At 30.0% G+C, this 9,744-nt stretch overlaps 1 long non-coding RNA gene across 1 annotated transcript; it reads right to left on the bottom strand.

Moving 5' to 3' along the window:
• Positions 1–1,276: 1,276 nt before the first annotated feature.
• On the bottom strand, positions 1,277–9,257 carry LOC121114538 (uncharacterized). Its single transcript, XR_011779346.1, has 3 exons — positions 7,556–9,257; positions 2,077–3,431; positions 1,277–2,005 (listed from the first exon to the last, which is right to left on the bottom strand). It is a non-coding gene; the product is annotated as an uncharacterized lncRNA (long non-coding RNA).
• Between the last annotated feature and the right edge of the window lie 487 nt (positions 9,258–9,744).

Here is a 9,744-nt window from a genome sequence, read left to right as displayed (position 1 = left end):
CTGTTCAAAGAGCTGACCGCAGGAACAGGGTCCTTTTAATATGTTTGTGGAGTGATCTTAAGTTTTCTATGCTCTGAGTTCCCTTTTCATTTGGGAACCATAGTCTCTTGTGGATGTGTCAATCTTCCAACCTTAAAATATTTGAAAAATTAGATTCATAATGAAACTGGGATTTAGAATGCAATATGTTTTAAGGTTCCCGGGACATAGTTAGCAAAGGGGGTAATGGGTTATCAGCAGATGGCTGTGCATAATCTACATTGGGACTCAGGGGTTGAGTTGGTAGTCATATCGAGCTTTTTCTTAAGACCAGCCTTATACAAATGGTTCCAAATGGTTTTTTGGCTAATTTTCAATTTCTGAGCAATGGAATAACTGCTCACATGGCAGTCAACTAGACGATTTCCATTTTTTTTTTTCGATGATTGGCCTCCCAAAGCGTGCCTCATTTTCGACGTTTATATTCCATGAACGGAATCTTTGGACCTAAAGGACTCAATGGAAAGATTGGACACTCAGTAGAAAAACAACATATTTTTTCCTTCTCTTTCCAAATTGGCTTAAAATTGTCAGCTGCTATAAGGTATATTCTAAAGGTCTTGAAGGCAATTTATGTACTACTTTGTGTTTTTAATTTAATTATTTATTATAATTAGCCAAGAAGCAGCACTTCAAGCTGGTGTATGACTACATAGTCAAGGTCTGTAAGGGATTTAAGCCTCGTATTTGACGAAATGATTTAAGGAAGAGGTCATAAATTGAGTCGAAGTTTGCACTATTTTCACATGTTTTTTTTTTTTTTAATAAATGTCCACACAAAACCTCTCGTTTCAAAATTACTCTTGAAAAATCGAACAAAATAAAATGTGTATCTCAAGATAAGCTCGACCCTATATTAGTCCTGTGTTAGTGTAAAAATGATGCAATATTTGTGGTATTCTAAGCTACTAAATTTTTCAATGTTAGCAACAATGTTAGCTAGTTGCTAACTTTAACGACCGTCGATCCTTGACTATATCTTTACTTTATAGTATTACAATTACTCTGTCTGACGTAGAAATGGTCTTTGAATTTTATATATATCATTATATTTTCTTCTCTAGGAAAGACTTAGTATCTAACCTACACACATTGAGTTCAAGATAATAACTTCTCCCGAGGATGTTGTTTCATAGATGTCATCATGCTAAAAATTCTATACAATATGGAGGTGGTCAATTTCCGGGGGGAATATAATGGTTTCCATGTTTGAGAGTGATTTGAAAGCATCCATATGTTAATAAAAAGTAATAAGAATTTATTTTGTTTGACTAATTTACAAATGAATAAAAACAGTTTTTCAATTTATGTGAACATTACAGATACATATTTAAAGAATATCAAAGAGGTTGGAACATTGGTTATGAAGGGATTGCTAAACATCATCGAAAGCTTATTCCTTGCCTGAAAAAATGGTATAAAAACTTGAGCTTTAGACTTCCAAAATTAGGATTTTTTTAAAATTTTATATATATAACACTTTTGTAATAAATTCCGGTCGACTAAAAACCACCTTTTTTATAGTAATTTAAACTGTAGAACACAAAAATGAACATTAAAAACTTCAACTGCAATAAATTTGGTTTTTAGAACATTTTTTTTCAATCATATTTTTATAGTATAGTTAGAATTCAGAACCTTATTTTGACGGGAAATAAATATATACGAGATTAAAATTAAAGATACTAATAATTAATAAACTCAAATTGGCACAAGGTAAATTGCTATTAATCAAATTGAGTTTATGTATCCCAATTTCTTTTAAATTTATGGTCGATTATGTATTTATTACGTTATGTGCTACTTTGACCTATCAAAATTTATTGGCCTCTTCTTATACTCATTAAAAGAGGGAATAAGTTACTTCAGAAAGCATCCGGTTCCGCAAACGTGTTTCCCTTCGAGTGTTTTGGAGCAGGAACAGTACCAAGATGTCCATTAAAATCCAAACACATTGAAACAAAAACTTCAATAAGATATAATTTATTAATCAACAATGGAATTCCAACAAAATAAATACTATAAATATATGTGTACCTCAGGTCTCTTAATCTTTCATGTAGACACCCTTAGCTGCAATTATTGCATCCAGACGGCGATGGAAGGTAGGCATTAGAATCGGATATAGTCCTCTGCCAGGCTTCCTAGTACTAGCTGACAGTCGTATTGAAGGCCTCGTGTTTAGATTATGGATACTGCAGGACTTCCCATCGACATGCACTCAAAAGATATAGTTGACGTGGTTGACTTAAGGGACGTAGATGGTCCAATGTGTCAAAAAAGAATATTGCAGAGAAGGAGATGGGGTTCTTTCATTGCAGATGTAAAAAGTGGCCTCTCCATGCTTATCCTTCTTTAGCTGTTGTTATTATTATTTAATTATTTAAACTTCTTTTTCTACTACATTCAATTATATTCAAAACCTGAACATTCACGGCTACTCATAAAAGATGAAGACCAACCTTGAAGATTTGTTGCAGAGTATTAATTTTAAGTCATTTTTGGATTCTGAGCAGAATTGAAAGGATGACTTGCAAGTTGTTGAATGATCTCTATGCGTATCAAGTTTTTTCATTTCTTCATCCTTTAAAAGTTCGAGAAACTTCCAGAGAACTGGATAGCATGAAACCACTTTTGCAGAAAAACCGAGGGTACCATCCTTCCAATATCAAGTACATTAGTAGCCTATATTAATCTCATACAGATAATTTAACAGCTTGCAGGTCATCATTCGCCAGTTCAAAGAAGACGATATCGTGATTGTCACCAACGTATTCTGACTATTTCAAATGATTATGAGGTTGAGTGGCAATTAGGCGAAAACATTTTTGCCGAACAGACAATTTGCCGAACAATCAATTTGCCGAAGAACAATTTGCCGTAAATAAATTTCGCCGAGGGATTAATTTTGACATTTGGTCGAAACATAATATTTAATAAATACTCTTTTGTGAGGAAACAATTGATTTCGAACTTTTTTTCTCCTTTATCCTGTTACAGTCTCTCCCAAATTGATTTTAAACAGTGGACATTGTTCTATATTATTTCTGTAAAATCCCGATTTAAAACCTAATATCTCTCTCGGTCTTTTCATTACCGGGGGGTAACTCTTCATTAAAAGAAGTCATCTGAATCGTAGATATAACCCTAAATACTTCATTTAAAAAAAAACACTATAGATTGAAAGTTTTAAATGATCATTTTGGTGTTTTTCACAGCTTACATCCCATCTGATAAGCTAAATTTTTGTTATTATATTATTTTTTGTTTGTGTACTAAAAATAATTACAATTTTCACAAGTATATGTTTATTCTCCAAAATAAAAAAAAACTGTATTACCTTTCATTTGGTACCACTTTCGATGCTACCTATAGCAGCAATTTCTGGGTAGCTAGAATAAAGATAAAGACAAAATATCTCAAATTTGTCAGGATTTAAAAAAAAAGTTAAGAATAAATATAAATGGCTCTTGTGGGAGGCATATTCAAGGTCCAAAATCAAAGTTATTTCTATAGTTAGTTAGTTTAGACTTTAGAGAATGGTAATAATTTGGATATGTTTGATAGAAAAAAGTCTAATTTAGAGAAGTCTTAATTCACTGCTGTATAATTCCAGATCAGAGAATTTTCTACCCTTGAATTTGTTGCCAAGTCAGAAAGGGGGCATTTTAAAATCTCTGTTATTTTTTCCTTGCTTTTTTCGAGTAAATACCCTTCCGGATACCGGAGAAGAAGAATAGCATATTTTCTATCTTTTCCTTACACAGTCTGTAGCGATCCACTCATTTTCTTCTGAACCAACTATTTGTTGAAAGAGAGTTAATTACCAAACGATAGTTAACCCAACACATGTGTGAAATATTAGAGAGCTTTGTATATCCTTAAGCAATCATTCTCACTTCTTTTTATGTTCCCTAAAATAAAAAAATGATTAGTCCCAAGCCTGATGAGGTGGGCCCATGAATTACTCTTCATGAAATGTAAGGAGAGAGACAATGATGCAAGATGGCGGTAGTTCATTTGATTAGTAATGTGTAACGCTTGTCGGTTCATATATATTCGGTTCAGTACAGTCTTAGGAGTAGTCCTGTCAGTCTTTGGGACGGGTAATGATACCTTCAGTCCTTCGGACTCTTAGAATTTGCGTCATGTCAGAGACCTCTTTTATTGCCTTGGCCATGGTACTTCAAAGAATACCTTCTTTCTTTGTAAGGTGAAATTGTTTAAAGAGGAAAATGTCTGGAGGGCAAATAGTTCAAGGTGAAAGTACCCGAACATACTTCCAACATCATTTATTTTTCTTCATTAAATATATACAAATCAAAAAATAATTTATCTTACTATATATATTACTATTTTCAACATTTTTTACTCTATAAAAATTTTTTCCGACAAAAATAAAATACAGCTTTTAAGGGTTCAAGAAGATCCTCACAACTTTAGAACATATACTATAAGTGACTCAACCTGATCTGAATGTACATATTAGAAACTTGAGTTGACCATTCGAAATAAAGAATTGACATATGTAATTGTTTAAAAATAAATCAACGTCTCCATGAATCGAGTCAACACAACATGTTGTTACTACAAGTACAAAATATCGTAGATTCTGTGTTAATTGAAGATCCTTTACTACGTATCTATCTATGATAATGACTTGCTCTATTTTAGGATCATACCAACTAGTGAAGAGTAAAACACAATTTGTTTGATTAATAACATTACTAGTGATCAAGGATCTACGTTTAATGCATATTTTGGCGACATCTATAAAAAATGTATCATTTATCATCATAAATTTAATTAAATACAATGACATACACATATGTAATTTTAAGCAAAATCGACAATATGTACCTCTAAAATAGTCTTAAAACCAGCTAGTTAAAACAAGAAATGGCTAAAAAGTCAGTTATATAAGATTTAATGGATCATAGCGTCAGAGATTTAAAAATTTTAAGGACTCCTTAATATATTATTTTTCAATGTTTCATCTGGACAACTAAAGCGGCTTTAATAGAAATCAATTGTTGCTCGACAACATTGCAAAAACCGTGAGTCTGTCTACAAAAGAATGAACCACTCCTATTTTTCGGTTTTTGAATTTGCAATTGCGTAAGCAGATTTAAAATTAAAAATGTAAATAATCAATTTGCACATATAAAATCAAACATATAATTTTTGTTTTTTGTAGTTTTGGCATGACTAAGAATCAGCTATTGCAAAAATTTGATTATCTTTCCGGCTATTAACTAAATTATATTTTGATGAAAAATGAGTAGTGTTGGATCACTGATTCGCCAAAGAGTTCACCTCTCTCTTCTCATCTCAAGAGAAGTTATATCCAAAGCAAGATCATTACTAGGAAAATACTTTTTTTGCGAGGAAAGTTCATTCTGAGACAACTTCATTCCGAAGAAAATTCTTCCTCAACAAATACAAATATTCTACTTTTGAATACAAAGATTTAATCATGCAATAATATTCTTATTATTCCAGTAAATAAGTTCCAACTTTAAATCAAAACTTATGCTGAACTTTATGCAACAAATTCGGTAAATAGTTTTAATTTATTTTTATTCTTCTAAATTGAATATAAATATATTAATGATTTAGTTATGACTCTATTGACGATTATCTCAAATTAACTAGACTTTTATTTTATATTTTTAAAATACTTTTTAAACATGTACAAGGAAATTATTCTACATACTCATTTTAAAATATAAACAATCCTTATTTTAGTGTGGTAAATAATTGTAAATTTCTGAGTAATTTTTCCAAGCTCATTGATTGTCTTCAAAAACTCAAGTATAACTTTAAAATCTTTATCCTTATAGTTCTTTGAAAATATAATATAAAATATATATTTGTGATGAATAAAAGTATGAAATTGAGTAACATGATAAGGTATATAGTACAATATTCGACTTTTGAAGTTATTTATTAGTCAAGTTAACTCTTAAAATGTATACAATCATATCCGGATAAATGATACTGCTATTTTTCACATGAAAAGTTGACTATATTTGAATTTTTCTTAAATCCAAATTATAGAAGAAACCAATATTTTTTATATTTTTGTTAATAAGTCATTTTGAAATCCCTGATTTTGAGACAACTAGTATTTGATCACAATAAAACAACGAAGGTGTCATTTTTGATACACATTTAGTATTCAATGAAATATTGTGAGAAAAATCTTGACTTTATTTGCTAATAAGTTCTTGTATTTTTATAATTCATTTTATTGAACACAAAAAAACAAATTTCGAAATTAAAATTAGTAATCTTTATATATTTGATATAGTAAACACTACTTAGACGACGCACGTGGGGTATCATATTAAATATCCAATCATACCAAATAATCTTTTTGTTCTACAATTGTTTATATACAGGTTCAAGCAAGTTCAAACATGAATAAACAACTCTAAAAAGGAATTGTTCAATAATTGGAGCAAATTAAAAAAAAAAAAAAATGTCCAATACCTTAATCAAGTTTTCTGATTCTGATGACTTTTATAAAGTTTTTGACAAGCCCCAAAGTAAGTATTTTTGTTTGAAAAAAAAAATAGAAAATAGTTTTTCTAAATGGTACATGTGTTTATTTACAACTAACGGGTATTTAATAATAGGTAATTTGACATAAGAAATTTCTTTTCGGGGCGTCCGTTGAATTATGTATACATTTTTTTTGTGAGGGGGAGGATTTGTTACAAAAATTCAAATATTAAATTTTTTGGAAAAATTTATGTTATTACAATTTTTGAAAACATATTAAAAAATCCATAGATATTCACAAATAAATTTAATTTTTTGAATTTATTTTCTTAAATCAACAGCTTACGAAAAAAATCAAATTTTATGGAAGGAAATTTTTACAACTACAATTTATGAAAATAAATTTCAAAAATCCATAGGTATTCCCAAAATAAATAAATTTTTTGATTTTTTTTCTGAAATCAACAAGTAAGCACATAAAATTAAATTTTTTGGAAAAAAATTTGATATTAAATTTTCAAGAAAAAAAAAAATTTAAAGATATTCACAAAAAATTAATTTAAAAAAAAATTACTTCATATGAATTTTAAAAAAAATCAAAAATCCATAGCAAACCACAAAGAAATAAATTTTTTTGTGGAAAAAATCCATTGAGATTCGCAAAAAAAATATATTTTGGAAACAATTTCAAAAATAGCTCCACCCAAAAATTATATTTCGAATTTGTTTTTTAAAACTAAAAAGTTAAATTAAAAAAATAATAAATAATAGCTCGACACAAAAAATTAAAAAAAATTTTGATGTCGCAATGGTAGAAAAAATAAGATTTTTAATTATTTTTACTAAAAATTTCAAAATTCCATAGTTATTCAGAGAATATTAATTTTGTTTGGGAAAAAAATAACTTAAAAAATTTCAAGAATTAAAATTTGTGGAAAAAAAATTATGAAAAATCCGTACCTAAATTAAATAAAAGAAAAATAAGTGTTCATTTTTGATGTTTATTTACCTATTTAAGAATGATGATAAATCACTAATTAGTTATCTTCCTCGTCGCCGAAAGGGTAGGCCCAAAAAGGCACCAGGCACGCTGGTGACATGAGAAGGAGGATGAGGGATTCCTAAAGGAGAACCACGGGAATACCGAATCAAGCATTTATGATCAATAAATGAACGTCTTAATACTTCAGATTCCCATCTAGAACTGATTAGAGATACTTTATTTCCTACTTAATATTCACAATGTACATATAGGGAACAAGTAAAGAAGTAAAGATTAGAACGACTACTTAAGTAATAAAATATATAACAATTTTTCATAAAATGACATACATAACCATTTACGAGTACATGGCTATAAACACGACAAAGTTTTTCAGAGCACATACACATGCAAATAGTCCGTCTCAAATACAACACTTTTTGAAAAATACAAAAATTTTTACATTTTAAAAAACACCTAATTTATATTCTCAATCAATATTGGTACTCTCTGCTTTAATGACCAGCCAACTGCCAAACTTTGTACAAGAGCTGTACCTGTACTAATACCAAAGTCCAGTGGGGAACATTCGGGCCTGTATGAAGGCCAATAGTCTTGTTTTTCAAGCTTGTTGAGGAGGATTTTACAGCGGGTCACACGATTTACTTGATCCAAAGGCTGATAACCCTGACAAAGAATTCTTCGTAGGAATTAAGGTTTAAGTCTTGCTTCACCAAGCGGAGCATGGTGGGTGTGGCTGCTGTTAAATTTACGAGCCTCTTCTGGCTTCAGTTGTCCCTTTAACGGCCTCACCCAATTCTTTTGGCTTCTAAAGCCTAGATTCCGACGTTGTGGAAGATTTTGATCTGATCAACTGTTACACAGTGAAGTGGTTATAGCCAATCACTTCAAACTTCTCTGATGGGGATTTTTCAGGAGCGTATAGCTTTAGAATTGCAGTTATACGTCGTTCTATGATTTTGTTATGATTCCTTTATTGTTCGATTGTCTTGTTGATTTTTTGTTTGCATTTTCATTTGACAATGTTTTAGATAAACTTATTTGGGTTAAATTTCGAAAAACGGAGGGGATCTTTATTCAGTGGCGTCTGCAGGATTAAATTTTGGGTTTTTGAATTTGTGTGAAAAAAATTCAAGCAAATACAATTTTTTTGAAAAAAAATTTAAAATAGTATAATTCTCCGAAAAAAATAAATTGAAAATTGAATTTTTTAGCATAAAAAATTGAAAATTGTCATTGTTGTCATGACATTATTGGAATAAAACTTCAAAAATCAAGAGCTGTTCAGTATGAATAATCCGTCATGTTTAATGATAATTACTAACATAGAAGTGATTATAAATTCTTGTATTCGAATCGTTGTACTGTTTATTAATTTTGGCTTTTCTTATTAAACCATTTTTTTCCTATTTTGTCTGTGGTTCGAATTCATTACTTTGTGAGATTTTTTGGTGTATGTGTTGAAAAAAATTTGGAGGTGTAGGTTAGTTTATCACATCACACTTTCATTAACCTCCCCCTCGTCATGGATTTCTGCAATTCAAATAAATCAATGTTACTAGAACAAGGTTAGGCAACAAGAAAAATGCAGGGTAAGCCCGTACAGCAGATTTATTAAATAAATATATCTCTCTTTCCATGTATTAAGCAGTCTTCACTTTAGGCAGGTTATGAGTAGATTAGTTTATTGACATCACATCATACTTGACCTAGGGCTGCTATTATTAACTCAAAGATGTCTCTGAAATATTAGGCTGTATGTTTATATGAAGGGTAAGAACAAATTTGTAGTTTCTTCTTTGTTGGATTTTTTGCTCCAGAATGTTTTAAATTGAAGCAGAACCGATTCAAACACCACTGGGAGTGAAATGTCAGCCATTTTTAAGAATAATTACTTCATTGTAGAATCACCATTTTCCAAGCTTTTGTTTAATCCTGAGTATATGTAGTTATTATATTCTATTTGACACCATAAGAGTAAAATCACTTACACGTCATGTACATTTGCCCTTGAGTGATTTGCTTTGTTAAAAGGGTTTTGTCCCGCGTACTTAGTTGTATTATCTATTAAACTCTCACTTGTATTCAATTCAATGTAATTGTAGGAAAAATTGTTAATTTTTAGAAGATTGGAATATGATAAAAAGTAAAAATAATCATTTAATTGCACGAAAAAAGATATACATACTGATCCT

The sequence above is a fragment of the Lepeophtheirus salmonis genome, chromosome 3 (genome assembly GCF_016086655.4).
Source record: "Lepeophtheirus salmonis chromosome 3, UVic_Lsal_1.4, whole genome shotgun sequence".
Classification (NCBI taxonomy): Eukaryota; Metazoa; Arthropoda; class Copepoda; order Siphonostomatoida; family Caligidae; genus Lepeophtheirus; species Lepeophtheirus salmonis.
This window is presented reverse-complemented; position numbering and strand designations above follow the sequence as displayed.